The sequence below is a fragment of the Tyto alba genome, unplaced genomic scaffold (assembly GCF_018691265.1).
Source record: "Tyto alba isolate M040663 unplaced genomic scaffold, T.alba_DEE_v4.0 Super-Scaffold_22, whole genome shotgun sequence".
Lineage (NCBI taxonomy): Eukaryota > Metazoa > Chordata > Aves > Strigiformes > Tytonidae > Tyto > Tyto alba.
The window spans coordinates 29,696,980-29,724,452 of record NW_024881296.1 but is presented as its reverse complement, the minus strand read 5'-3'; the positions used below and the strand labels follow the sequence as shown (position 1 = coordinate 29,724,452).

Below are 27,473 nucleotides of genomic sequence, written 5' to 3'. Positions count from 1 at the left end.
GAGAACAGTTCTAATCCTATTAAATGTTTATTGGTATTTTGAAAGGAATATATATTTTTGTGAATGTGTAGAGTATGGTTTACATTTCCACTAAACTGACTTTGTGTTCATCCACTGGTATAAAAGGGTCTTTAGGTGATCTTAAAGTGTATTGTACATTACAGATCTATCATCCCCAAAGCAATATGAGTGAATCATCTGACTCTGAACACTTAAGGATTTTTCTTTAAAAATTAAAAAAAGTGTATTGCAAGAAACTTTCTGTACTTCTGAGGAAGGTTTTATAAATAATAGTGATGGTTACTTCATGAATAACCAGGTAATTGCTTGAGAGTCACTTTCAAGGGGACAGAGCACACACTGTACAGGGTCAAGCTGGTAATGGCCTGCAGATATTAGTTAATGAAGCAATCCATCAGGACGAGGCATTTGGTGTTTGAGTGATGTTTATTATGGTAATAGCCATTGAAGTCAATGTGAATAACTGTGACAGTGGCATTGTGGAATTCCAGCCTTATTTCCATATCAAATCATTTTTGGTGACAGGTGAAAGGGTGAGGCTGCTGTTTGCCATGCACACAAAGTCACAATGGGCAATTGAGGTTGTGTTGATGCTTTCTCTTTAATATGTCACCTGTGATCAAGATACTGAAATCCAGATTCTGCCTTCAGATACAAGTATGCAAATTTGTCATCTTAAAACTTTGTCATTGTTCCTGGGATTGCAGCGTCACTGTGCTCAGATTGTATCTTCAGTCACAGCTTGGTCAATCTTCACAGCAGCTTGCACAAGAATAAAGAGACTTTAGTTAGGAGTTCTCTCAGCTAGTTATGCATCAGATGAAATGAGGGACATCTACATCCATACCCAACCTGGCTATGCTAATGTAGCTCTTTTGCAACTCTTTTCTTCATTCCCATTAGTAGCATCACAATCAGCACTAAATACCATTTTGGTTAATTTGATAAGAGAAAAAAAGATTTTTCCTGGCTGGAGCAACCTCTGAGCAATGTATTCACAAAGTAAAGATACTGAGAAAGTTCATGACTGGAAGAGCGATTGTGAAATCACAGCCTTAGGAAATAGGCACAGAGAATTTCCGTAGGCAGATGGAAATAACATTTTTGAATGTAGAATCTATATAAATAATTAACACAAAGCTTGGCTGAGACCTATCATTAAATTTCACCCCCTGCTAGTGCAAGATACCCTATCTCATATAAATGCACCTGTGAGCTGTGAAGAGGGAAACTGTCTAATCAACAGTCTGATGGATCACAGAGGCTAAACTTGCTGTTTTGGGGGGTTGGAGATGTGCTTGAGCACAATAAATCTACATTGGGTAAGACCTGTCTACAGTTTGTCTTTTGAGAATCATTCAAAGGTTTGACCAAGAATGCCAATCCACCAGGGCAGTCCATTGAGTTTGGCCAACTCGTATGAAAACCTTGAGTTTAGAAGAAGGTTGTGTCTAGGATGAGAACTCATCTGCCAAACGTCATATTTATGAACCTAACATGTAGCTACATACCAGGCAGTCCCCCTTACTTTGTAGGTGCCTGTTTTCATTAATTGCCTCCCTAGCTTGATACCTCACTTGGAACGGGTCTTCAGGCTCTTACAGATGCTCTGAGGCCTGATCTGAGAGATGGCTTGGGAACTGTGTCCAAAGCCTCCCTCTTCCTGCCCTCCAAAATTAGTCATGGTATCTGTTGCATCCACCTGACTTCTTCCTAAGAAAATGTGAGGCCTTGGGCTCTACAGTTGAAACGCCCTTTCCTACATCCCGAGAAGGTGCCCTAGCTGCAAGATTTCATATAGTGCAGAAGATAACATCTCCGCACCTTTTCCCTGAAGCTAGGCCATGGAAGAGCCAGGAGGGCAGTATCTCAGGGCCCAAGGTACAGCCCATGTCCCTGCCTTAATGGCTTTATCCACCTGGCAGACAAGGTAGCACTGGATTACAGACCCAGCTCCCTCAGTACCTCATAGGTTGGATCCTTCATGGCTGAGGAAAAACACCAGTGGCAGGAAGCCCTTAATACCTCCACTCCTCTGAAGTACTGAGAATAAACCCTGCACGCTAAGGATTTGCCTGCAGTCTCCTTTCATTACTTCCTTTTGTTGTGAGTTTTGAGCAGATCCAGTATTCATTAAATCAACGGGAATCTTTCCATCAGCTTGGATGGCCATTAGATCAGGCACCAGCTGACTGGAAAAAGTGACATCACACTTCTAATAACACAGATATTATGAATAGCTTGGCTTTATGTAGTGCTTTTTAATGGAAAACATTGTGTAGTTTTAATCTCTCTGTGCAGGATTTGCTTTAACTAACCACCAAAAAGCAACCACATGTGGAGAGAAATGTGACTGCAATTAAACAGTTCACAGCAGAGTTATATTATGACAGCACATCTCTCCAGTTCATGAAGCTCCAGGCAGCAATGATACACTAACAACACAGGGAACATGTGGTGTAAAGCCAGGTGAAAAGCATGATCTATATTATTTTTGAAATTTGAATTATTTGCCCATGTTGTCATTTTGACTAGAAAAGGTCATTAAGGATTCTTTGTTTTTTGTTTTTGTTTTTTTTTTTTTGTTTTTTTTTTTTTTGTTTTTTTACTTTTTTTCTCTCCTGCATGAGCTTTCATTTCTGAGCAAGTTCCATTTCAACTGTCCTGTTAATCTGACTAATATTTCTCATTTAATCCCATTCTGCCTTTGTAAAGGAATAGTAAGTGAAATGGATGATCAGTCTGTATGCAAATCTATTTCATAGTGACACATTTTTTGATAGACTATATTTGAAAAATTCTTTATATTTTGCAGTCAGAGAATGAAGAAATATTTGTAGATTTCAAATTTTGAAACACATTCTGACTAATTTGCAGATGGGCTCAAAATCCAAAAAGGAATATATCTGATCTAAAGAGACTGTCTGTCCCTTGGGATATTTTAATACTGTAATTTAAAGAAAAAAACCTGCTCTTTCCTCCCTCTTTCAGGAAGATAGCTTCCAGCACAGTAACACTAAACATTTGGGTTACATGCATGCATCAATACATGCTTGCTTGCTTGCTTAATTCCCATAATTTTAACAATTATTAGTATCTTTCCTAGAGATGCTATATTGTGATAGAGCTGTTGATTCAAATTTACCCTGATACAAACATGAAGAAAATGAAGAATTGTTTCCAAAAAGCTAAAGTGGGACACGTAAAAGCATTGAGTGATTGTAACTGTCCAGGTCACCCATGTGTTTGGACAGCTGAGTTGAAATGGACTGGGTCTGTGTTACGAAGGGGTTGCAGCCACAGGGTAACCTATAAAGGGCGCTGAGAGGCTGGAAAGAATTTCTAGGATGGATTTTCACTTCCAGAATGAAAGCAGTGGGATTTAATTTCAGAGAAAATATTACAGAAGCCAACCCTCCCCTAAATACATGTAATGCAAGTAAAATGCTGAAGCACTGGATAAAAGCAAAGGCATTGGCAAAGTTAAAGCATTGAAAAGGGGGAGGCATTTTGTCAGTAGATTAGTTTTCTGCAGGCTTCTTGCCATGTGCCTCCCAATGATGCCTCTACTCGATTGAAATTTACTTCCATAGGACAATCAATTAATGTTATTAATGGTGTTATTATGAATTTGACATTAAGGATCAAACCCAAGAAGCTAGGATGTGAGTCAGCTGCAGAAAAGGGGCCTGAAAAATGCCTGTCCTTAGGCAGTAATGAAAAACAGAGGAATGGCATTTTCCGTCAGATCTGAGCTGAAAGCTTTGTGAAAGATGAGGCAGGACACCAATTCCATTGCTCTCCATCTTTTTAGGATATGGACTTCTTAAATTTCCCTTGTTAGACCTCACAGAGTGATTTTTGTTTTGGATAAACTGGCTTTCAGTAGTAAATACGAACTTCTCATCCAAGTTTTCAGCTCCAAGTGAACATGACTTGGTCTTGTTTAATTCTACCATACATCTGCCAGATGAAGTCTGTGTCAAAATTTCCTTGACCTCAGAGACAGTAAGCTTGAGCTCTTTGCAAATATAATTAAAACATTTGTAAAAACAGAAGCAGAGCTACACGCCATAGCAGCGATTTCAACAGTCTGCTCTTTTGCCCCCTTGCTGCCTCAGTTTCCCACTTGCTAGCCATTAGTATTTTGAGACAGAGAGCAGCTTAGATTTATGGTTGCCATAGGAGTTCATGCCACCAATTAGATTTATATGAATGCAGATAAACTCTGGTTTCTTCTCCTCCCTCAGAGCCTTCAGGTTTTGCTCTCTGACTTGCAGCTCCCTCTTCCCACACATCCAGACCAAACAAAAGACCTGACCTCTCCTCTCCTCTCCTCTCCTCTCCTCTCCTCTCCTCTCCTCTCCTCTCCTCTCCTCTCCTCTCCTCTCCTCTCCTCTCCTCTCCTCTCCTCTCCTCTCCCTCTCCTCTCCCTCTCCCTCTCCCTCTCCCTCTCCCTCTCCCTCTCCCTCTCCCTCTCCCTCTCCCTCTCCCTCTCCCTCTCCCTCTCCCTCTCCCTCTCCCTCTCCCTCTCCCTCTCCCTCTCTCTTTTTTTAACAGGTTGTCCACCCATGCTGAGAATAACCCTTCTTTTTGTCCCCTTCCTTTTGGGCTATGGCAGCGACCTAACAAATCATGCTGTTGCTGTTTCCTTCACAAACTCTTCTGTGGCTCTCAGTCCGACCAATTCTTTTCTTCTCCCCATGGTCTAGGCTGTACTCCCTGCTTTTTCTGAGAGATTTCCCAGTTTGTATCAAAATCTGCCTTTCCTTTCTTCACTTGAGGTTACCCTTGTATTTCCCAACAAGCGTTAACTAAGTGCTTCTCAACAGTTGACTTTATATTTACTCCCTTTCTATGACTGCTAGGCTAGACCTAGCCAAATGTCAGTCCTAGCCTCCCTTAAAAGACCAGATCACTTGGTTATGCTGGGGAAAATGGAATGGATTAACCTAGGCTGGAATGATCATCATTAGTGGTTTTTATTTTAAAGTGAGAAATACTCATTTATGGAATGCCAAAAGAACATCACCTTCATCAGTTTTCACATAAAGTTCATGTTATTACATGTTAATGTTAATATTTGAGGAGGTTTTCATAATTTATGTGAAATTAGCATATACGTGATTCCTGCTATAACAGTGAAAAAAAATCACTATATTTCTGGAAAAACGTATAACTTTTCTTGCTCTCTTTTCATTAAGGCAATTAAATATGAATTGCCACAGTAACCTAAAGCTTTCCATCTTTAACATGAACTTTTTTTGGTTATTTTCTGTACTTTAAAGAACTACTCTGAGGAAAAAACCCAGGAAAAAATGTCACCCACTGAATTTTCTGGTTTACATTTATTCTGCTGGAAAACATACAAAAATCCAATTATTTCTTCTAAGGGATCTTACAGGACATGACAAATAGTGTGTACAGGAAAATCATTTGCCTACTTCTGTGTATGTAGGGGTGGAAGACGGTTCAGGCTGGCAATTTCCAGCAAAGCCAAACTGCAGATAGCAAGAGGCACAAGGCTACTCTTTGCCCTGTAGTCCATCACCCCAGCTGCCAGCCTGATACTGGAGGATCCAAGTTTGGGATGGCTTCACCTTCAAAGCTGAAGTCCTCCCCTTCAGTGTTGGAAAAGCCATGACGATAACCTCTCATCACAGACTGCTTCATACTCTGCCATCATTACACTTGGACCATTTTGGACAGCAGTGTCGCTGTCTGTGCCAAAGCATTATCTTTTTGCTTGCAGTCAGAGACCAGGACTGAGATTTTCAAGTCCAGTGTTGCAGATTTGCTGGCAGTCACAGCAGTCTCTAAACCATTTCCTTTTCTATGGGTGTTCAGGACACATTCCACAGTTTTTTTGTCCCTTCCCTTTAAGTCAATATTTTAAAAATAAATGCTTAGGGAAATTGGACCTTTGGGATTAAGCACGGAGCAAAGGTCACTGGCTGTGAACTCTGCAAATGAAAGCAGCAGCTGATATTGCCATGGTCACCTGTTGGGCCTTTTCTTCTGATACAAACACAGATTTAGGTCAGCCAATGTCTGTCTGATTATAACCAAAACTGGGATAAAAGACGTGCAATTGCTACCCTGGGGCACAGAGGCAACATTTCAATATATTGAAGAATATGGATATAAGTTTGCATTCTTTAACTAATTTATCCTTTCCTCTCCTCTTTTCCCTCATATCTGATGACATTGATTTCTAGTCTGCTTGGGAATTCTAAATACATACAGCCTGACCAGCAGCAATGTGGTGGGTTTGAATGACATTGCCCCAGAAGGTTGATGAAGTCTACCAGGTGAGAGGAGACAGAATCACTGGGACACATTAAGGGTTATGATTTACACTTACAGAAGGGAACTGTAGGTTGAATAACAACAATTATTTCTTATGGTCTGTTAGACTGAATAGCAGCCCAAGCAAAATGAGTGGAGAACTGTAAAGTTATGTTGTTTAAAATCAGCCTAGATTGCATAAAATCTGCATTGCGTGAAATTCTGTGTAGGGAACAATCTTTCATTGTTACAGGAAGGAACTAAATGACCAAACCATCTCCAGCTTCTGTGAGTCTATGTCTTGACCAGTTTTTAGCTTGTACAATTAGAATAATTGTTTTGTCAGTTAGTCACCAGAAACTCCCTTTTGCTGGAGAGATTGTTCTTGGCTAACGGCTCCAGGCAAGATCCACTCCTGGTATGACAGAATTATTCCAAAAATGAATAGAGCGAGTGTGTTCACTTGTGCCATATATAGTCATCCATGTACTAATCTGTGATTAGTAAACCAAGCCAATCTGCTAAGTATCTTTACCTTAAAAAATCAGCAAGAAGGGAAAAAAAAAATCAGTAGAAGTTGAGAAAATAAATCTCATAGGCTCCTGTGTTATTCCTATCTTTGGAGTGCTGTACAGAGGAATTCTGCATAAGACACAGTACAACTCACTGTGAGTAGTAAAATCCAAGTTCTTTAACCTCATCATTTTTTCCACTGAAGTCAAGGCTTCTTTGTGACATCCTGGTTAATGTCACAGAGAATATTCCCTGCTGGCTGAAAGATAGCAATAAGAAAAATTATATGTAAACCTGATTTTTAGCTTGTTCAAATGTATTCACTGATGTTTAGAAGTTTATAGCTGGTGAGATTTAAATGTAAAATATAATTTCAATTCAATTATGCATTGATCAAAATGAAAGTAACATGGAGGCTTTTCAGCTCTTTGCTCTCTAATTTGACTCACTGCTGTCTCATGGAAAAAAGCAAGATAGAAAAGCAGTAAAGTGATTTTAGGGACAAGACGACAAAAAAGTTCAAATTGAATCAGTTTTCATCTCATTTGAATGAAAAATGGAAAGTGTCCAGTGACAGGCTTTGACAGGAGAGAAAAAGTCAGACTTTTTCATCAATATATTTTCAAAGAAAATTTTTACAGAAAAGTTATGTTGTTTAAGTGCAGAAATGATCACCAGAAGTACTATTTTATTAGTAGCAGTGACAGAAAAACTTGACTATAAAACAATGTTTCTGCATATTTCAAGATATGAGTGCTTCTCTGAGTTGCATTTAGACAACAAGAAGAAGGAAAACCCTTGGCTTAGTTTTTTTAAGTACAATTGTTTATAACAATAGTTTAAGCCAGTGATCATGCACCATCTGATATCTGCTATCTGATATAGCAGGTATCACTTACATTTTTTTCTGACTGAGGCAAAGTTGAGTAGTTTGAAATATACTGTTCTTGAAGGCTAACCTCCCACTGCCTCCTACAAGCTTCCTACTGACATGTGAGATATTAGCATATAAGAAACAGCATTTATTCTAGATTCTGTGAATTGTTTCTCCTGAACACTGGGAAAGGTAAGCTTTCTTCAATAGTTCCAACTATCATAAAAAAAAACATTAGTTGGGATTGAATTCTGCAGAGGCATATTCAGGTTCTTCCATCTTATTCTGGGAACAATAATCTACCACTCCAGTTACACCAAGGTCTGCATTGTCTAAAGCCCACAAAAAGTGTCTGGTGGTCAAGATCAGCCTTCAGGGAGTGGGAGCATCAGTGTGAGCAGAGAAGAGAAGGTTATGGCAAAGGGGATGCACACTATATCTTTGTCTGCAAAGGGTTTTGCTTCAACAGGTAAAATAGGGAAAAGGTTTGATGATACAAGTATGTAAAAACAGATTATTGTATCTGATGAATTGTGAGAAAATAAAATTTAAAACAAGGGATAGAACCAACTCTCAAATCTAATTCTGGCTGCTTTCAACAGCTAAAGTAGGGGTTATTTTGGAGGAATCAAAAAAAAAAAAATGGTACAAATTCAGTCTTCTGTCAAAAAATAGCAGCAAATATTTTCCGCAACATTCTTTGGTGGCTCAGAGTTGGGATGAGCTAGATATCAGAGAGACTGGGAGGATTTCCTGAGGGAGACCCTTCAGTGCAACATGGCAAAGAATGGTGGACAGTCTCCCCTATCTAAGTGTAGTTATAAGGCCATGACAACAGCTGAAGTGAAAAGCACTAATGACTAGTTGACACAACTGATGACCTAAGGCCAAGAGCTCAGCCAGCCAGTAGCAATGTGGAAATGTCCCTTGCCAAGGTCCATGAAGTTATCGTAGGATTTCCTTTTTTAGAGTTTGTACAATATATTCTCTTTTTCTATAGTTATGTATCCTGGAAGCTTCTAAAAAATGTGTGTCTAGTACCTCAATTGATCAGAAAACTATAGTTTTAACACTCTTTTTACAGTCTAAGCTAAGCAATTTTGTGGGTTTGCTTTTTTTTTTTTTTTTTTAGGAAAAAAAGGTTAGAAACTTAGCCTTGACTCCATAATGCCAGTGTCAAACATCCTGCTCATTTGATGGAGCCAGAATGTCACATAGGTATCCTGAATATTTCTTATTTGTTTATGTCCTGTGTCAACTAAACCATCAGTTGTTTGTTGTTGGCTTTAAAACGAATTTAAATAAGTCTCATTCTGTTAAGTGGGTTGGTCCTTCCTGCTTCCTGTGCTGGGTTTGCCTTTTTCATTATAGGCATACAAAAAGAAGATTTCTCTGGCACAGATGTTTACAATACAGTCTGTAAATAATGGATTTCCATTGTTTATGGGAAAAAATATTTTTTTGATGCAGAGCTACAAGGTTTGTAGAACTGGCGTCAGCCTCCCCACACACAGAGTTTCCGAGTTTCCGTGAAGAACCCCAGGGCATCCTCCCCTCTTGTAAAATTTTTCTGTCAGAAACATTTTAAAAATGCTCAACAAGCATGAAACGTGCAGAATGAGGCATTGCAAAGGAAGAAGAAACTAGAAAAGGGGGGGCAAAAAATGGAACTTTGCAGGAAAGGACTTCAATTTGTCCAGTGATACCAGTTAATAAAGTGTCCAGTCTGTAAATGGTGACTTCCACACATAGAATATATCTTCAGGAGTAATAAACATTTATAGTAATTTAAAACTGTACATTTTAAAGTTCTGTTCTAGGGACTGTACTCTGCTACCTTTGTACCAAAGTATTAAAGAGATAATTTATGTCAGAAAAAGTTTACAGTCTAGAAGGCATGAAAAGACAAAGGGTGCATTTATTCCTTTGAATTTCTTTCCTTTTTAATTCTGGCAGAGAAATTGATGCTCGGGAGTAACTAGTCTGGGTATGGGGGATCATGATTGTTCCTTGGGTTATGCTGTGTTTACAGTGGCTTCCCTTTATCACTGTACCCAAATGTTTGCAGTATTTTTGACTTTATTGAAATGACAGTTTGAGATGCACTGGTCAGCAGGGAAAAAAGTTGTTACCCCTCCCACACCTGTTTTATGATAGGATTTGGTTTTGGAGGCTATTTTTCCACTTCTAAGAACTAAAGGGATATAGGCATAATGATACCACAGACACTGTTACACTCTCATTTCGAAGGTCCTGGTTATGAGAGTGGAATTCACAGCCTTTCCTGAGCCACTTGCTTTCCCAGTGTCACAAACAGGGAGTTTGGAGGCGGGCAGACTGGACATACAACACCAGAGCACATAAGACAGCCAAGAGGCACAGGCTGAACAGTGGGATTCATCTGAAACCCTGTCACTCTCAGGGACTGAGATGCTTTCCTGCTGCTCATCCTGAATAGTATGCCAGGGTGAAAGAGGAAACTATAGTTTGAGGCCACTTCCAAAACTTAGGCACGTGAGTCACCCATTCAAGTACAGACAGCCTTGTTGTTCTTTTCTTCCAGGCCATACTTGCTGCTGTGCCTGGTTAAGATGATGTCACTCCTATTTTTGTTGGATGCTTGGGGTTAAAGCACTTACCTAGGAATCAAAGACCTGCGTGTGTTCAGGTCTCTTGAGGCTGAGGGTCACAGGGTGTCACCTTCCACACCCTCAGAAGATGGTCCATGGCAGAAAAAGTGATATGGTGAGGTGTCTCCTAATCAAGATTAGCCACTGTCAGGCCAAGAGCAAGCTCACAAGGCTGGAGAGTGATAGCAAGCTGGAGGAGCATACCTATCTCAGCGAGATCTCTTGAAAGAGAGATGTGCCTGCCTTTATGGGTTTTATTCATTGACTTTTAAATGCAAAATACACAAACACATTCCAAAAGGCTTTAAGTATCAGACAGATGCAAAGATGCTCACTTTAGCCACGATGCTTAAATCTTTTATTGGATTTGGATTTAGACTGTTATTAGTTCCATATCCTATCTTGAATGCAGAACATGAGATGCCCCTTTTCATGCTTGGATAAGTTTATCTCTGAGTTCTGCCACAAACCCGAACTAGTCTCAGTTTTTCCTTCGTTTAGATATTGCTGACATCAGTGTGGTGATCTCATACATTCTTCCTATAATGCCCTGCTTCTTGACATCATAATTAATAGTACTTCCATGGCAAAAAAAAGGGTCAAGCATCTTTGCTCTTTTTTTAAAACGATTTGGCAAACAAGAGGTGCAAACAGCAAGAGACCCATCATGAGAGGGCATGCATGAAACGTTTAATAAATCTGGTACCTCACTAAAGAGGGAGTGGAAGCTTACATATCTGAATTGTTTCCTCATCTGCTTTTAACACTAATTTACACAAAATGCACCTGCCCAGAAGTCTGGGTGCTTATGTAAGGTTTAACATTCATGCAGAAAAGCATGCAGTGCTAATGCCCCAGAATCACTTTCCAAAATCACCTTCTTTAACCATGTCTCATATATTTCTTCTGCAAAGTCTAAGAGAATGGATGAACCTTCTGGGATTTCCAGAAAGACGGCCAGTCTGGATGCCATCAGAGAGAAACTTTCATGACATTTCTATTTTCTTCTCTTGACACCAAGCCATGGGGTTTTTACCCATAAAAATCATCTCTGAGTTTCACTGCAGCCAACTGCTGTGTCTCAAGGAGAGAAAAGTAGTCTCTGGGGTGACAGAGGCCCACAGTTAAATGCCGTAGAATTAGAAGATCATATTCGAAGCACAGCAAAGAAACTAATTAGAAAAGAGTGCAGGCTAGTGTTGAATGCTGGCCTAGTATGTTTTTTTTCCTGAGGCAAAGGTCTGAAGTCAGACATATTCTGTACTAATTAAAGTGCCTGAATGGTCCCAACATGTATCTTGCCACAGGAGCTCCCAAAGCTTTCCCTAAAACACTGGCATTGCCAACAGTGGGAAAAGGAGAAGCAGCAAGACCGGTGCCAGGCGAGGCCAGGGGATGGGGACGAGTCCCTTGGCTGTGGGGCAGTGCTCACACAGCGCTTTGGAACCGCCGGCACACCGGCAAGCTGGGAGCCCTTCCCTGATAGGCATTTGGCAGCGTGCTGCTGCGGGGAGCTGTAACGGTCTGCCACGGAACTTAGCTGACACGTCCCACAGAGGACTGTTGGTCACCATCCTGCACCCAGAAACAGTCCCCAGAAGCTACAGGAAAAGGAACAAGTGGCTGGAGGGAAGCTAGAACTGTTGCACTAAGAAGCAGGGTAAGATACTCCACTTATCTGAATCAGGGCACCATCTGATTATTAGAAACAGCCATAGCTTCTGGACAGAAGACAGAAACGTGTCTCTTGTCAGAAGGATGATGCTTCAAAAATATGTTAAATTTCACTACAGTTCAAAAAACAGATTTAAATATGCTGTCTCTATTTTCCCAATTATGTTTGATGCACTCAAAATATTTTGAATTCCTCATTTATATATATTCTCATGTTTCATTATGAAATCACTATATCTAAATGTATCACTAAATTAAATTTAACATATAAATATTTCATAAATTTTATCCAACATTATACTGCAATGTTTCAGCATCATTGAAGGCAAATACTGTTACTTTAGCAAGTGTTGCAGCATTATAGAACAAAAAACCATTTTCCTTGATGTAACACTAAGAATTTCAGTGACATGGGAACTCTGAGTGTGTTGAATTTTCATTCCAGTTTGGAATGAAAACAAATATCAAATCGCTGTGAATTCTTATGGAATGGAAATGCTATCCCTGACTGGCTCTCTAGACTGTAACTGTAGATGGCCCTTAAGCTGAGAATATTTTGAAGGTCAGTACAAGTGGATCTGTGGCAGAGCATAACAACTAATGATGCCTTTGACTTCAAAACCAGCCACGTAACCAGCTAGACAACCAACAAGCAGTAAACAGTTGCTTCCTGAAAGGGGAGAGAGGATTAGAGAAAAGGGACATGAGATCACCGTCTGGAAGAATCCCGAGTCAGCAACCTAGGTGAGAAAGTTTCCTCTGGTCCCAAGAGCTACATCTGCCTCCAGAAGTGCTGACCAGGCTCATGCTGTGGCTTGCTCACCACCAACCCAACCCCCACATGGCTGGGGCACCCCAGCTACATCCCAGTACCTGAGCAGTGTATGTATTTTGTAGTTACACTGAACCTATAGCATCCTTGCTGAACGCAGGGTACTTTTTGATAAGAATTCTAAGAAACTGGTGGCTGGAAAGCAGTGAGTATAGGTTGAAACAGCATCTCCCTGACTGAACTGCGCCTTAGTCACCTGCCTGCTGGCCCAGCCAGCGAATCGCACTGGTGTCTAGCAGGTGCCACTGCTGGCACTGGGACAGAAAGCAATGACAGCCCTGTTAGCCAGTCCCTGCCCTCATGGAGACTTGTCTGACCTGCAGAGAAGAGTTTGGAAGTTGAGTCTCGGTGTAACAGGTAGCGCAAAAAGAATTGGGTGGTTAAAATAGCAAGGTAGTGTCTTCCTAGAATCTAAATCAGAGTTTTTAATTGCAGTAAGAGTTGCGGCTGGAATAACTGTGTGTAATGTGGACAGACCAGACCAAGATATATTTCCTGCTGACTCTCTGGTGAAGAATTGTCCTGGAGTCTTGCTACTGTCAGTGGAAAATAAAACACTGCACCGTCACCAGGCACTGCCTGCCAGTTAGGGCAGGGAGCTGGGTGCTGTCTGCTCCCTTGTGAAAGCTCACAGGTGTGAGCAAAGGCTTCTTTCCAGCTCAGATACTCTCAGAAATCACCTGTATGACAGCACACACACACTTTGACTCCTTAATCCTAAAACCAACATTGCTTTGTTTATTATTTTCTATCAAAAAGGGCAGCTCATCTATGTACACATTAATCTTCTTTTCCTATCTCTTTTCCAAAACTTTAAAACCATGATTTTAAAGGAACAGGAAAAGATTTTTTTATCTCAGAGATATTGCCTTGTTTGCTCCACAGGCAAACTAAAATAGCTCCTAAACAGAAGTACAGGACACAGTTGCCCCACGTCTATCAAAATATCATGTCCATTTCTCCTTCCCCTCCAGCTTGTGTCTGCAGTGCAGGTTTAATCAAGTCATCTTAATTCTGACACTCACAAGCTACAGTTACACAGCGTCTCACAGATCCTCCTATCTGAAACCAGACAACACAGTGCAAGGAAACGCTTTTATTAGTTTTGGGGTTGTTTTTTTTTTTTCCTCTTTTCTTAGAGTTTGGGCTACAAGTGACTCAGTTCTTCTTGTTTTCTTAATGATAAGCCACAAGATGTCAAGAACTTCTGGCCTAGATGCTTATCCTGACCTTAATGACAAATTGTAGGACTCTTTCTTCCTGTGACACACAAATAACCTCTTTCTCAAGAAGTTCTGGCTGCTGTGGTAGCAAAAGTTTCTTAGGAAAGCCCAAACAGTGGTGTTCTGCTCTCCACTTAGTGAAGCTGCTCTTAAGTCACTGAGGAGGCATTTTTCTTTCCACAGTATATATTCAAGGGGAGTATCCTTTCCAACCTCATGTCCAGAGAATTTCGCATCTTCTGTGGGTGCTGTGGAGTGGGAATCTTATATTCAGTAAACAAAATAATTTAAAAAACCCAGTTTGCTTTGAGGGAGACTGGAGTTACACTGTGTCCCCAAGGCTCAGGAACAGGGGACAAGGCTGCAGCCACCTGGGATTCTCACTATACTTTGAAATTAATAGAAAGCTCCAGTTAGTCTGGGTCAAAGAGATGTGTGAAGGAAACCAATAGCTGTGGTGGGAGAAGAGAGAATGAGAGATGACTGAAGAAGTGTTTCAGATGATGGTCTGTGGTCCTGTTTTCTTCCTCAAGTTGCAGTAGTGGCCCATGCAGACACCATACTTGCTGGCCTCTGTTGCTCTGAGAGGTGCCACAGTAGGGTGATACTCAGAATATCTCAAGGACAGCCTTGCTCAGTAGCCCTCCGGGGGGTTTTCCAATGTAGCCACAGGATTAATATGTCCCACAAGGTCTATGGCAACCCTACCAGGGAATAACTGAGATGCATAGAGGTGTCAGTAACATTGGGTACGTGCCACTGCAAGCGACCTTCTGGACTCCCTGCCCTATGCTTTTACCATTGTGCAAGACTCCCTCCCTCTCAGTTAGTCCTGCAGTCCTAACTCCTTTCTCTGTACAATATATAAATTATGGTTTTCAAATGCAAAACCACCTGATGCTGGTCTGCAGACAACTCCAAAGCAGGTTCAGAAAGTCACATTGAAACAAGAAGTGAATCTCTTCCAGAATAGGTAAAGCTGCCCTGGCATTTCAGATGCTCTCTTATCCCTAACCCTATGACTTTTTTTGACACCCAAATGAGATGACACCAGCTTGGGTGACACCATTTCCTCAACATTCAATTTGCTTGGTGCGTGTCCAGCTGGCTTCAGTGCACATGTAGGGTGCTGCAGACACATGTACCCTGCATTGCCAAGAGTGTTGAGGCAAGACTCTAAGTCACTGTCATCCCCGGTTTTGCTCCCTGGCTATACTCACTGGGTGGAAAAAACACCAATTGCAATGCACTGTCGTGCTTCAAACCCAGCCAAGAAGGCGAGTCAGGACATGGGGAAATATCACTGGATCCAGGCCAGTGTTTGGGGATTTTCACTTGACTTGTAGGAATCCAAAATAACACTTGCAAAGGACAGTCAGAGTGCCAGGTCAGGCCTTTTCTATCCCTTTTGTATTTATAACTGTAATGTGAACTGTCACGGGGTTCATTTATATATGGCTTTCAGAAGGCAGCTTACAGTTTAGTTCTGCCATAGAAGTCCATGTTTTTGTAAGACCTTATTCTGAAGATCTATCTCCTCTCCATCAATATAAGGCAAACAGCACTATAAACTAGGCAATTTCTGTGCAGTGTGCTTTGAGCCAGCAATTAAGTCTGTTTTATCTGTTGTTACCTTAATAGGAATCATTTTGTTTCTCATTTTTGGGGCAGGAAGGGCGAAGGAAGGGGGAAAAGGAATTGCCTCTGTAATTCACGTGCCCTGACAAAGCTAGAAGTGCCTGGATATTCCTCAGAAAAATAAAATAAAAAAAAAAATCTATAGGAATGAGCTAAAGACTTTATCATTTTGACTGGCTGTTGTGTCCAGTTGCAGCTTTCAGTAAACACAAATGGAAAAATAAGTTCAGCTGCAGACTGGACAGTGAGCCTAGAGGCAGTCTGATTTATGCAGGCTGTTTGAAGTATATATTTGAAGAAGACTTGGGAAAGAGGCTGAAGATAGCAGCCCCTCTGGAGTGATTAGTACCCAACCCTGCCCTCACCATAAAACAGAAACACTGAGGGGAGGGACCAAGGGCCAGATATTCCACTTCGGACACTGTAATCATCCTGGTTACAGAGATATAAATACAGGATAGTGTGCAAAGGAAGCAGCTCTGCAGACAGAGGTTAAGTTATAACTAGGAGGAGAGAAAATATCAGTGAGCTATGAGGCAGCCAGTAGAAGCCAAAAGGATCTCATCAGTCCGCCAGCTGAATACCTACCAGTGCTCGAGTTCCTTGTTCGTGGAGCACTGGCACAGGCATTAGCTGACTCCTCATGTCCTGTCCAATAGATGCTTTCAGCACTGACAACTGGCAGCCAGGAATCCTTGGGGCTTCTAAATAACCACTTACAGCTCTGCTTACTCTCTAATGTTCATTCATCTTCTATGCATCGGCATCTCTTCTTTTACTCACCCACAACCTCATTTCACTGCTTTTTTTCCTGCTCTATCTGACTTGTTCTGGAGAGTTTTCTTGGTTAACAAGCAACAGTTTGTCAGCTGCGAGTCTATATTCATATATTATATTTATTATATTATATTTATTATTTTATATTATATTACATTATATTAATTACATTATATTATATTAATTACATTATATTATGTTACGTTATATTATTATGTTATATTAATTATATTATATTGGTCAGTGACAATTTTAATGTAGAAAGAGATAGCATATACCTCACGTTACATAAATACATCCAATTATAAAGCCATTGACAGAAATAAAATCAAAAGCCAACCTATACATTGAGCACATTTTGGGTTAAACACACAGCTAGCATTATGTGAGTAAGAACAAAAGTCACCAGATGTTTACTTTGCTTACTGCATCCTTTGCAAATAAGTTAGCCGTGGCATCTACTCACAAATATTGGAAAGGTTTCTTCCCACCAGGTCTGATCTTTCCAAAGCAGATAAAAAGGAATATGGACCTATGGCCTACAGCTACTGTGATCCAGTCAATAGAAGTAAAAGATAGCAAAGAGAGACTGTTAGTTGAATTTGGTTTAGATGCACAACTTATGAACCAGACACTTAAGGTATGGGAGATGCAGAAACATTCCAGTTCACATCCCCTGTGCCGCGTCCAGAACCAGAAGTGCCAGGTCATTTATTATGTGGAAAACGACCTTAAAAGCCATGTCAGCCAAGTGCTGTCACAGAGCACCCTCCAGCTAATGAATCTTGTTAGGCTGGACTGCACAGTGTGTGGAACTTACTGGATTGGTTCTCTTCAATACATTAAATTTCCTGGGATGAACACACCCTGAGCAGACTGATGTAACAACAGCTATTGTCTCAAGGCTACATTCAAGCTTATAATGTTTGTCTAGACATCATTGTTTAATATCTCAATCCATTTGTAATTGGAAAATAGTCTGTGCTTTTGCAAAATAGCATTATTTATTCCAGTTTCTTTAGATTTTTTGAAAATTAGAAATAGAGAAAAAACCCATACAAATATATCCGGACCCTCTCATTTCAGTATATATATGTTTTCAGTGTTTGTGGAGTAAATCTGTATATCTGTTACTCCACATTCATAGAACTACAGCTTTGGATCAGAACTTGGCTCTAATTTAGAGTGGATCTCTAGGGTATGGATGTGTTGTAACTAGTTCTGCTGACTTTAGAGTCAGCCTTACAATTCGTTATTCATAAAGGCTTCCTCAGAAGTCCAATGATTACTGAGAAATCTTAACTTTTAAGTGAAAGCCAAGAGGTTTTAGACAGACCGCTGAAAAGTCCAAAATACACGAGTCCTCAATTAATTGGAGAAAAAAAAAAAAAAAAAAAAAAAAAAAAAAAGGAAGAAAGAAAACCTCATCATGGCTATTCTTTAAAATCATATGTTTTTAAATCACATAACTCAGTGGGTGTTGGGGGGTGTGGTTTCAGTTCTTGGTTTGGCACAGATGCAGTCTGTATTCTTCTTTGCCCAGCATTAAGCATGTATTCAGACATGGTAATAATCCACAAAGGAGTCACGGAAGAATTTACAAACACAACATAGTGACCCTCCTCCTCAGTGGTGTTCATCTGTCCCAGCATACCCAAAAGGCAGATGGTATGAACAGGAAACTTATGATCTATAATGTTAAAATCTACAACAAAGCGAGAAGACGAAAGGCCAGCCCTGTGATGTATGTAATGGGTTGGCTTGTAATAAACGTCTTCCTAAAACAGATGAATGAATGGGTGGTCTCAGGTCTGGGTTTATTTCAGAAAAACTGTCATCTCCATTCTCAGTCTTAGGCAAGATTTGCCAAACTAAATAACAGCAGCAAAAGACTTGGTTGTCTGCAGCTCTTCAAAGTGGTGCTCTCTAGTGAAGTTTGTGAAATACTGATTCAGAGCTGTAGGGAGATCTTGCCATGCTCTCATACCTCTTCTGTGGGTTCATGTAGAGCAGCAGTTTTGAGCACGCTCAAACCAACAGTGCACTTGATGACTTCATCCTCTTTCTGAAAGACATGAGTGCACAGCGGCTGGAGATGTCTCCCTAGGATTTTTGTTTTCTTCTTTACAGTGTCATTTTTGGCCAAGGCCTGATCTGCATATTAATGAAGTTGATTTGCATTCTGTTTTTGTGGCTACACTTTTGCCTATAATGAGCCAAAACCAAACACTTTGGAAAAAATGTGGCTCTAAATCTGCACATTCCAGTTTTTGCTCCTCTCTAGCTTGGTTTTTCTAACCCCTGGAGATTTGTTTGTTTGTTTGTTTGTTTTAAAAAGAAAAAGCCATATATAATCTTACTGTTCCCAGAAATCTCTTAAAAATTCCACATGGCATAAGTTTATACAATAGCAAATGCTCCACTGATGCAATTAGGAGGTGGGAATCTCTGCTGCATTACTCCAGTGTTATGCTAGTGTAAGCCTGCTTGTGCCAGTAGATTTCATGTGATGGAAAACTGAAGCAGTGTAGTGGTGAATCAAGCCCAGTGGTTTGGTTCATATGCAAGTATGAAATACTTAGGTGTTATTGTGCAAGTTCCCACTGTGTTTATGAGGGAAAATATTTTCCATGCACCATTCAACATGATACCCTGGCATCAAACAGAAGTCTGTTTCTTCCAATATCTACAACCTCCAAAATACCAAGTAACTAGAAAGCATCAAGGGCTAGATAAAACCAATGCCATTTCCTTGTTTGAAATATTTTTTTTAATCATGCACATCTTCTTTACACACACAAAATAAATGTTAATATTGTACTAGAAAAGTAAGATGGTGAACACTGCAATTTTATCTGAGTTGTTCAAATAAGATACCTATAAATAGGAAAACACAAGAAATTGCTGCTGTTGCAGAGTGTTCCCTCTATCAGCTTTCTCAGATGCATCCACTGAAAGATTTCCAGAACATTCCCTTTCCTTGCCTGCGTGCCATTTGCAGCAGTTCTTACCATTCCCTTCTCTCATTTCTTCCCTTTCTCTGCCTTTCACTTTTCCCCTTTGGGATCACATCTCTGTGGCTCTGACTGTTTTTCACCCTTTGCATTGCAATCTCTCCCTCTCTCCCATCAAGCCAAATGTAAATCCCACACCCCTGCCATCCTGCCTTCACCTAGACTGACCTTTCTTTGCTTTGCCACCAGCCCTGGCTTCTCTCCAGCCTTACACTTTCCACCCCATATGTCTGGTCCCCTTAACACCTTCATCACCTCATGCCTATTGCTCGTTTGCATTGTTTCTTGAGAGCCAGCTTCATTTCTACCATGATCTGGCACTCTTGAACTCAACATGACCTGCTCCCTTCAGCTGCTGGTTGTGCTAAACACCTAGACCCACCTGGAAGTCTTTCTGCTGCTCATTTCTTCTCTGACTCTCTCCAGCCTGTAAGAATCAGCTTCTCTCTTTCATTTCTTCTCTCTCCATTTTTCCTCACTCTCCCTCCTATCTGATTTCTTATCTTCCCATCTCAACATTTCTGTCCTCCAGTGACTACCCAGTTCCCTTCCTATTTGATTTGCTTTTGCTTGGAAACCAAAACTTTTATTATTTACTTCCAGCTACACTTTGCATTAAGCAGTTAGCACTACGAAGTTCTCTGTAAACAATTACAAGAAACTCTTCTTCAGATTCCCATGTACATTTTTTTTTTTTGGCAGAAAACTTGGCAATGGCTAAGCTGCTGACGTGCTGAGGCAATTATCCAAGACATGTTGGTCAGTACTGTCTTACTGGACCTATTATTCTGGATGTATCCATCTTTTGCCTCTCAGTTTTCAGTTACATTATAGCTCTTTGTAAAACACCACACCACACCTCCCCCCTCCCCCCGCCTTTTTATCCCCTATGTTATTATATTGCCTGACACTAAGGAGATTTATCTTTTGTCTTGGGTTTTCAAACTCCATGGCAATGAAAATGATAAAGAATATAATTTCAAAACTTGACAGCAAAATATATGGCAAATGAAGAAAATGCCAAGGAAAACAAAACAAAACTAAACAAACCTTACACTGCAAATATTCACAAACACAGTTCTTTTCTATCTGGGAAAATACATCTGAGAGGAAGTAGGTATAGTTTTCTGGGTATATGAAAAATCACTTTTGAAGAATGGTACTGTATTATGTTTTGGCAACTCAGTTTCTGCAGTCCTTGTGCGGCCTCCCCCAAAACCAGAAATGAGATGAGTTTTAACAGCCCCTTTGTTCAGCTCTCTAGCTGTTGCCAGCAGTCCAGGAGAATTCCTGCGGCGCAGGCAGAGCCTGCTCATTTTCCACCGTAAGGACGTCCACAGGCACAGAGTGCAGAGTGGATTAGCCAGGTGGTTTTAAGTGAAACAGCTAGGGTACTGGGAGGTATTTCATTGTCATAGTATGAAGGTCTCCTTGGTTTAATTTAACATGAGAACGGGCAACCTGCTGTGTTGATATAACCTCAGCGGCACTGTGGGAATGAAAAAGGACTCTTCTCTAATGTAATCTAACCTCAGAATCTTTCATTTTCTATTGCCAGAATAGCTCTAGTGAACATATGAGTGCAACTTCAGCTGCCCCAGATTTAGACAGATAATGGTTTTAGTGTTACAGAGCCTCAGGCAGACTTCCACAACATTTGGTCACCAGCAGGAGAGATAGAGGAACAGAAACTGAGTTTCTTCTGAGACATTTACATCTTTTCTCTGTGCTCTGGACTGGAAAAGTATGTAATGCTAACAAATGCCCTTTATACATACTTCTGGTAACCCAAATTGCAACCACTTCCCTTGCTCTACTTCTACTGCTTCTGTTTTTAACCAAGCACAGATCTAGAGGTGGAACTGAAAGGACTTCAGTGTTCCCCACCTGTTTTAGGAGAGACTGGAGGGATACAAGCTCCTTCACCATTTGACACTGTAAAGTCTTGTGGTGTCTGTGCTCGGCCATTTGACTTGGGGATGGATCCACCTCTGTTTCAAAAATTCTGCAAAAATGTAGCTTTTATCAATTTGAAAAGGCAATATATGACTTGCCTTGGAGATTACATTCAGGAGAAATATTTCTAAATGAAAATTCCTGAGAGGGAGACAATGCAGTAAGGTCAAGATCCAGCACATAAAAAGTTATGGACTACAAAAAAAAAGTAAAGCTGGATTTTGAAAGTCAACCTCTGACACTATGCTCACATCAGTGGTGCTAGAACAACTTATGCGTACTGAGACAGCTCCAGATCAACCTCCTAGGAGGATTTTTTACTCAATTAGGGTTCACCGTAAATCCTCAGAATAACATGCTACTGCTATTGAAGCTACCTGCAGAGGCTCTGTAGAAAGAAACATTTAACAGATGGGATTAGATTCAGATCCTGTAATGCCAGCCATCAGAAAATTAGACAGCTAGCCTAGGGTCCCTAGTTAGGTAGTGATGTGCATCTAGTGAGTAATGCATCCCCTTATGAGATATGATATGAAGGTCTTTGTCCCATCTTGGGTTGTGGTAAGAGGCTACTTTCTCTTCTGTGACTACATACTACAGACTAGTCCTAACACTGAGACTCATGAAATGGCAATATGAACTGTTAGAAGGAAAAAATGTCCCTGTCCTGCTCCTCTGCCCCATTTTGCAGTTGTGGTACCTTCTGTCCAATGTTTTGGAAATGCTGATGGAGGATGCTGTTAGGTAGAAATTCATTTTGGCAGCTGAGTCCCAGCAAAAGAGCAGCTCCCAGCCAAAAACATTCCAAACTTTCTGAAAGTTTCTGCTGAGACCTTGTTTAAGAAGGCTTGGAACTAAGGTGAATCAAAAATCCTGATCTTCACCCACCCTTTTATCTGGGAGGTGTCTAGTCCAAGACAAACTAACTCGCAGTTTTGGAGAAGGGGATGCCTCAGAATAATGCAGAAGGAAATCTGTGTATTGGTCTCTCCCATACCTTTTATGTGGGTAAATACAGGCCTAACCTTCTGGACCATCAATGAATGACTTCCTGAAACTGCATTTACTTCACATGTGAGGCAAATTGAAGCTCCACAGCTCAGCTGCATTCAGATTCAGGATGGAATTCCAAGCACCACACAAGGTGATGTCTTTCAGTCCAACTGTTTGACTGTTATAAAGATTCAAGTTCATTATTGAACATAGATCTGGCAGAACTCCCGTGCAATTGGAATTTTGACTCACTGCTCTATTGTGACCAATCTCTGGTACAAAACACACTTGCACACATGCATGAACGCATACAGATACTGTGCTGCAAACTCCAGTGTTCAAGAAACCAGCAAATTCCTGAATTACAGTTTTCTATCCTTTCTTTTTTCAGCTGTCCTTGGTCTATGCCTTATGGCAATGATTTTTTTTAATTACAACTACAGATTACAGTGGGCCTTGCCTCACTCAGGGCCTGAAACATGTGATGCTCAGTTGATGAACACCTACTGAATATGACATTTTTTCCTCCTCATGGTTCTCATTCTGCACAAGCCAAATCCTCTTTTGAGGCCAACATTATTTGTTAGCTTATGATCTAATAAATAAGCTTTGCAAGTCATCACCAGGAGATCCGAGAGCCTCAATAGTCACCAGTGAATTTGTTCTCATATCGGTAGGGGAAGAACTGGGGAAGCTGAAATGAAGTAACCTGGACTTTCATGTTTCAGAGCCTGGTAACATATGTCTAGAACATGTATTCAGAGCACATCACATAAGGAAATATTGTGATCAATGACAAATGATCTTTAGTAAAAGCAGTTTGTCTAGCATCACTGATCCCACTCAAAAAAGAACTGGACACACCTCTGTTACTTCATGTGGTAAAAGTACTTATTTACAATTCCCTCCACACACACAGAGTTTATATTAGAAGTCCAACTGAGGCTAAAAGGTTTTTGATTCACCTTTTTATTAAAATTTTTAGAAGGACACTTTTGGATAAAAATGAGGCAAGAAGAGAAAGCATGGACTTCTACAAGACAAAGTAACACCCAGCTGACTTTAATCACACCTAGTACTCTTGCTTCATATATATGCATCCCAAGCCCCGACCCCTTCCCACGTTTATTTTCCCCATTACACTTCCAGCCCTCAGTAGTATCACCTGAAGTTTCAGGTGCTTCTGAAAAGTCAGGCTGCCCCCCTCTTGCTGCAGGTCTTGCTGATGCTGGGGAGCACAGGCATGTGATGTGCTGCCCCCTCAGCTATGAATAGTTAGCACTGTTACAGTGCAAGCCTCCAGCCCGGATTGCCACCTGTGAGGACTGGGTGACTTGGGACAGAAAGTCCTTGGCAGGAGCTAAACTTTAATAAGCTTAAAATGCATTGAAGAGTTTGGCAAATACAAAGCCAGGCCACAGAACAAGTAGTTGCAGAAAGTTTCCAATGTGAAATGTTTACAAGACAATTATTTACATTATCTGGATGGTTTTAATTACAGGACAGCTCAGACCAGTTGCTTAAGTTTTCCCAAGGGGTAATTAGTCACCCTGTGAATTTGCATATTTTCCATTGCTGCACTGAAGCAAATCAGCTGTACTTATCAGAAGATTGACCTGGCAACCTCTGTTCTTGGCAGATTATAATTTGAGTTTCATCATGACAGTATCTAATGTATTAGAAAATGATCCACTGTAGCGCTACGGCAAGAAAACCTGGGGGACATCACAGAGCTCCTCATTTTATATGTAAGAAATTTCAAGCACATACAGAAGGGGCCTTTTTCTACAGCAACTGCTCATGACAGCTGCAGTACATTTCAACATCTTATGAATATATTAATATTCTAGCCTCTGTCAGTGTGGCAAAAGGACTTGATCATCTTATTCATAGTAATAGCTACAACAATCCCATGAACTTCATACATCCACATGGTATACAAACTGCCACATGTTATACAGTGTGTTTTTAGTTGTGCTGAAATTTGCTAAACTGAATGGAAATAGATTCATTCCCACCACAATTCCTCAGAAGTAAATGGGTTTCAGAAAGAAATATGGCATGGTACATTTTAGGAAGCTCGTTTCATGGTATTTTACTGTCTGTGTTCTTTTGCTTGGTCATATGTTTTAATTATGGGACTCAGCTGCCAAGCATGGAGAAATCCACAGCTGAGATTATTAGCCATTTTTATTTAACAATGAAAACCATCATATAAATAGAGAAATACCAAATATTGTATTACTTATTCTTACAGGTTTCACAGTAGAAAATAAACTATTTTCTTTTTTTTCAAATGAGTTTGTAAATGGCAGTATTTTATAAGATTCTCATATTGCTTCACTTTACTTACATTGCTTCCATTGAGAAAAGGTGATGATGGGCATAAATCACAGTAAATTTAAATTGTGATAGATATTTAAATAAGTAAATTACATTCTTTCAAAAGGACCTAAAATTGGTGCTTATCAAGACAGAAAATTTTAAAATGACAACTGGCGTTATTCAAGTGCCATCTAGCCTGGTTAGATGGGTTATCCTTGAGCCTATGTGTACTTGTATTATGCAGTGAGGTGTAAGCTAGACAAAGTAGAGCATTTTGGATTTTTTAAATTACTTTTGTTAATACTGAAGTTGAAATCTCTGAACACTCAGAACAAGCAAGGCCTAAGTTTTTATGTATAAGGAAAATGACTGTAAACAAGTGACAGTCACATTTTCAGATATCCTTCTCTTACGAAGCAGGTCAGAATCTGATATTATAATAGCTTATACATGTATATATGTATAGACACACATATTCTTATAAAATATCTTCAATAAAAACTGCATGGCAAGTATAGGCAGATTAATTTCAATTGCTTTATATGTGAAAACAAAGTAGTAAATCCTCCTTTTCTTGTCCACATGTTTATTTTACCATGTAATGAAGCTAGCCATTTGGGTCAGTTAGTTTTTGCCCTGGTCATTTTTTAAGCCACTGTTTCTAGAAGATCAGATGTCATGATCAGTATAGTCTCTTTGGCCTGAAAATTAGGGAAAATTGTTGTTTCTCAGACAGAGAAAAACACATGCAACCAGATTCTCTTCTGCTGACAGCCTCCACCAGGCAGAAAGGGATCTTTAGGGAGCTGATGGCTGCTGACACCTTGGAGCACTCACCAGCAGCCCATTTATCATGTGCAAGGGACAGAACTGAAGCGGGGCTCATATTGCCCACACCACGTCTGTGATAAAGAATATCCCCCCTGTACGGGACATTAGTAGCAAACTACTGCCCTGCAAATGCTTCGCATGTTCACTCTCTCTCCTAACTGTACAGTTTGCACCAGGGAATAGGATAGGGAGCTGGCCTGGAGCAAGAGCCACTTCTCCATACCAGTTCTGCAGGATCCAGCTGATCCTGCAGGAATTCCTTGCTGAGCCAGGTTTCAGCTCCTTCAGACCATCTGAGCACTGCCAAGACCCTGGCTCTCTGCCTGCCCGACACATTACCTCCCAGAGTACTTAAGAAGCACACAGCACAATGTCTTGTCCGTTGTCTCTTGCCCTGCTACCCATTTAAAAGTTCACAGCAATTGATGTAAAAGCAGGAGAGATGCAAATCCTGATGAAGAACAGCAAGAAAGCCAAGGGGGATCACCCATTTTTTTTTTTTCACTTGGAGTAGAACCATCAGGATACTCACAGCCTATTGGACAACCGCTCAAAATCAGCAAAGTTCAGTAAACTGGGAATAAGCATATGTGCATATATGTAAATTCATTTATACATGTAGTTATTCCTCACTTTCTGAAATTCTATCCATACTTGGTTTCAATCCAAGCAAAAACATACCAGAAGAAGAGAGATCTTGCAGATCTCTGGGATTAACAAAGAAATTAATGACCTTGAAAGGGTGTTTTCTAGAGGAGAGGAGGGAGGAGGCAATTCAGTAGTAAAACTTAATCTGAATCACATTAATGCAATGCTACAGAGGAAGAACCTTAATTGTAGCAATAGCCTGACACCAGTGGCTAGATATTTAAACTGATGCTCTAGTTGTTAAACTCAATTTCTTTAAATTTTTTATTATGTACCATGTTTCTAAAAAGGAAAACTATTGTTTACTGTAGGTGTCCTTTTATGAATCATCAGGAGTCAGTGAAAATGTACTCATGTTGCAATCCTTAATAAATTAGCAGTAGGGACCTACACACTAAAGTGCTTTGCGTGTTATACCTTCTGTTCTTGTTATTTAACAAAGACATTTCACAGCTTGTGGCAAGAAAATAATTTCTCCTTTTTGAAATAAAGCAAGTGACGCCTGCTTTATTTTAATGTGCTTAGTGAAATACAAGCTTTTACTGAAGGTATCAAGAATCACCCAGAGCACTTAAGTTTCAGTCTTCTGCTACAGGCAGCAAAGTAGACATGATTTTATTGCCTACTTTGCCTTTGCCAGAGGGCCAGGCTGGCTTCTGCTACAGCTCATGGAGACTTCTGTAGGGCTGGGTAGTAGCTACCTGCTGTAGCTGTAGTAGCTACCTAAAGGGGTGCCTACACTAGAGAGGTCCCCTACTCTAGAGGCAACAGGGTCACCCTGGTCCAGCAGCTGCCATCCCCCATCTCAGGTCAGTCACTGGTGGTAGCACAGTCAGGACACTCAAGTCACCAGGCCTCTTCTCTACTTTTCTTTGTACACAGGTTGTAAATTAATTGTCTTTTTACTCTGCTTGTACAGCAGCACACATAGTGGATGTCCAGGTTTGTAAATGTGCAGTAGATACAATAACAGCAATCTAAATAATGGTCATTGCATCCAAATGAAAGTTTAGTGCTGCAGGTACGCTAATGGAAGAGAAAAAAATAAATGATGGCTCACATTAAGCTGAGAAGTGATTCAGTTTCCATAAGAAATGTTGTGAATGCTTTTTCCACAAGCCATCCAGCTCTACCCATAAATAAAATTGGTTCTAGAGGCAGTCAAACTGCACATGGTTGCAGCTCACTGTTCTCTTGTGAATGAACGTGATTGGGATGTCTCTATCTGCACGGTAC

At 40.4% G+C, this 27,473-nt stretch overlaps 1 long non-coding RNA gene across 2 annotated transcripts in view; it reads left to right on the top strand.

Annotated features, from left to right (window-relative positions):
• The window catches only part of LOC116959180, a 72,736-nt gene that overhangs the window by 26,727 nt on the left and 18,536 nt on the right, over window positions 1-27,473 (top strand). The window lies entirely within an intron of this gene.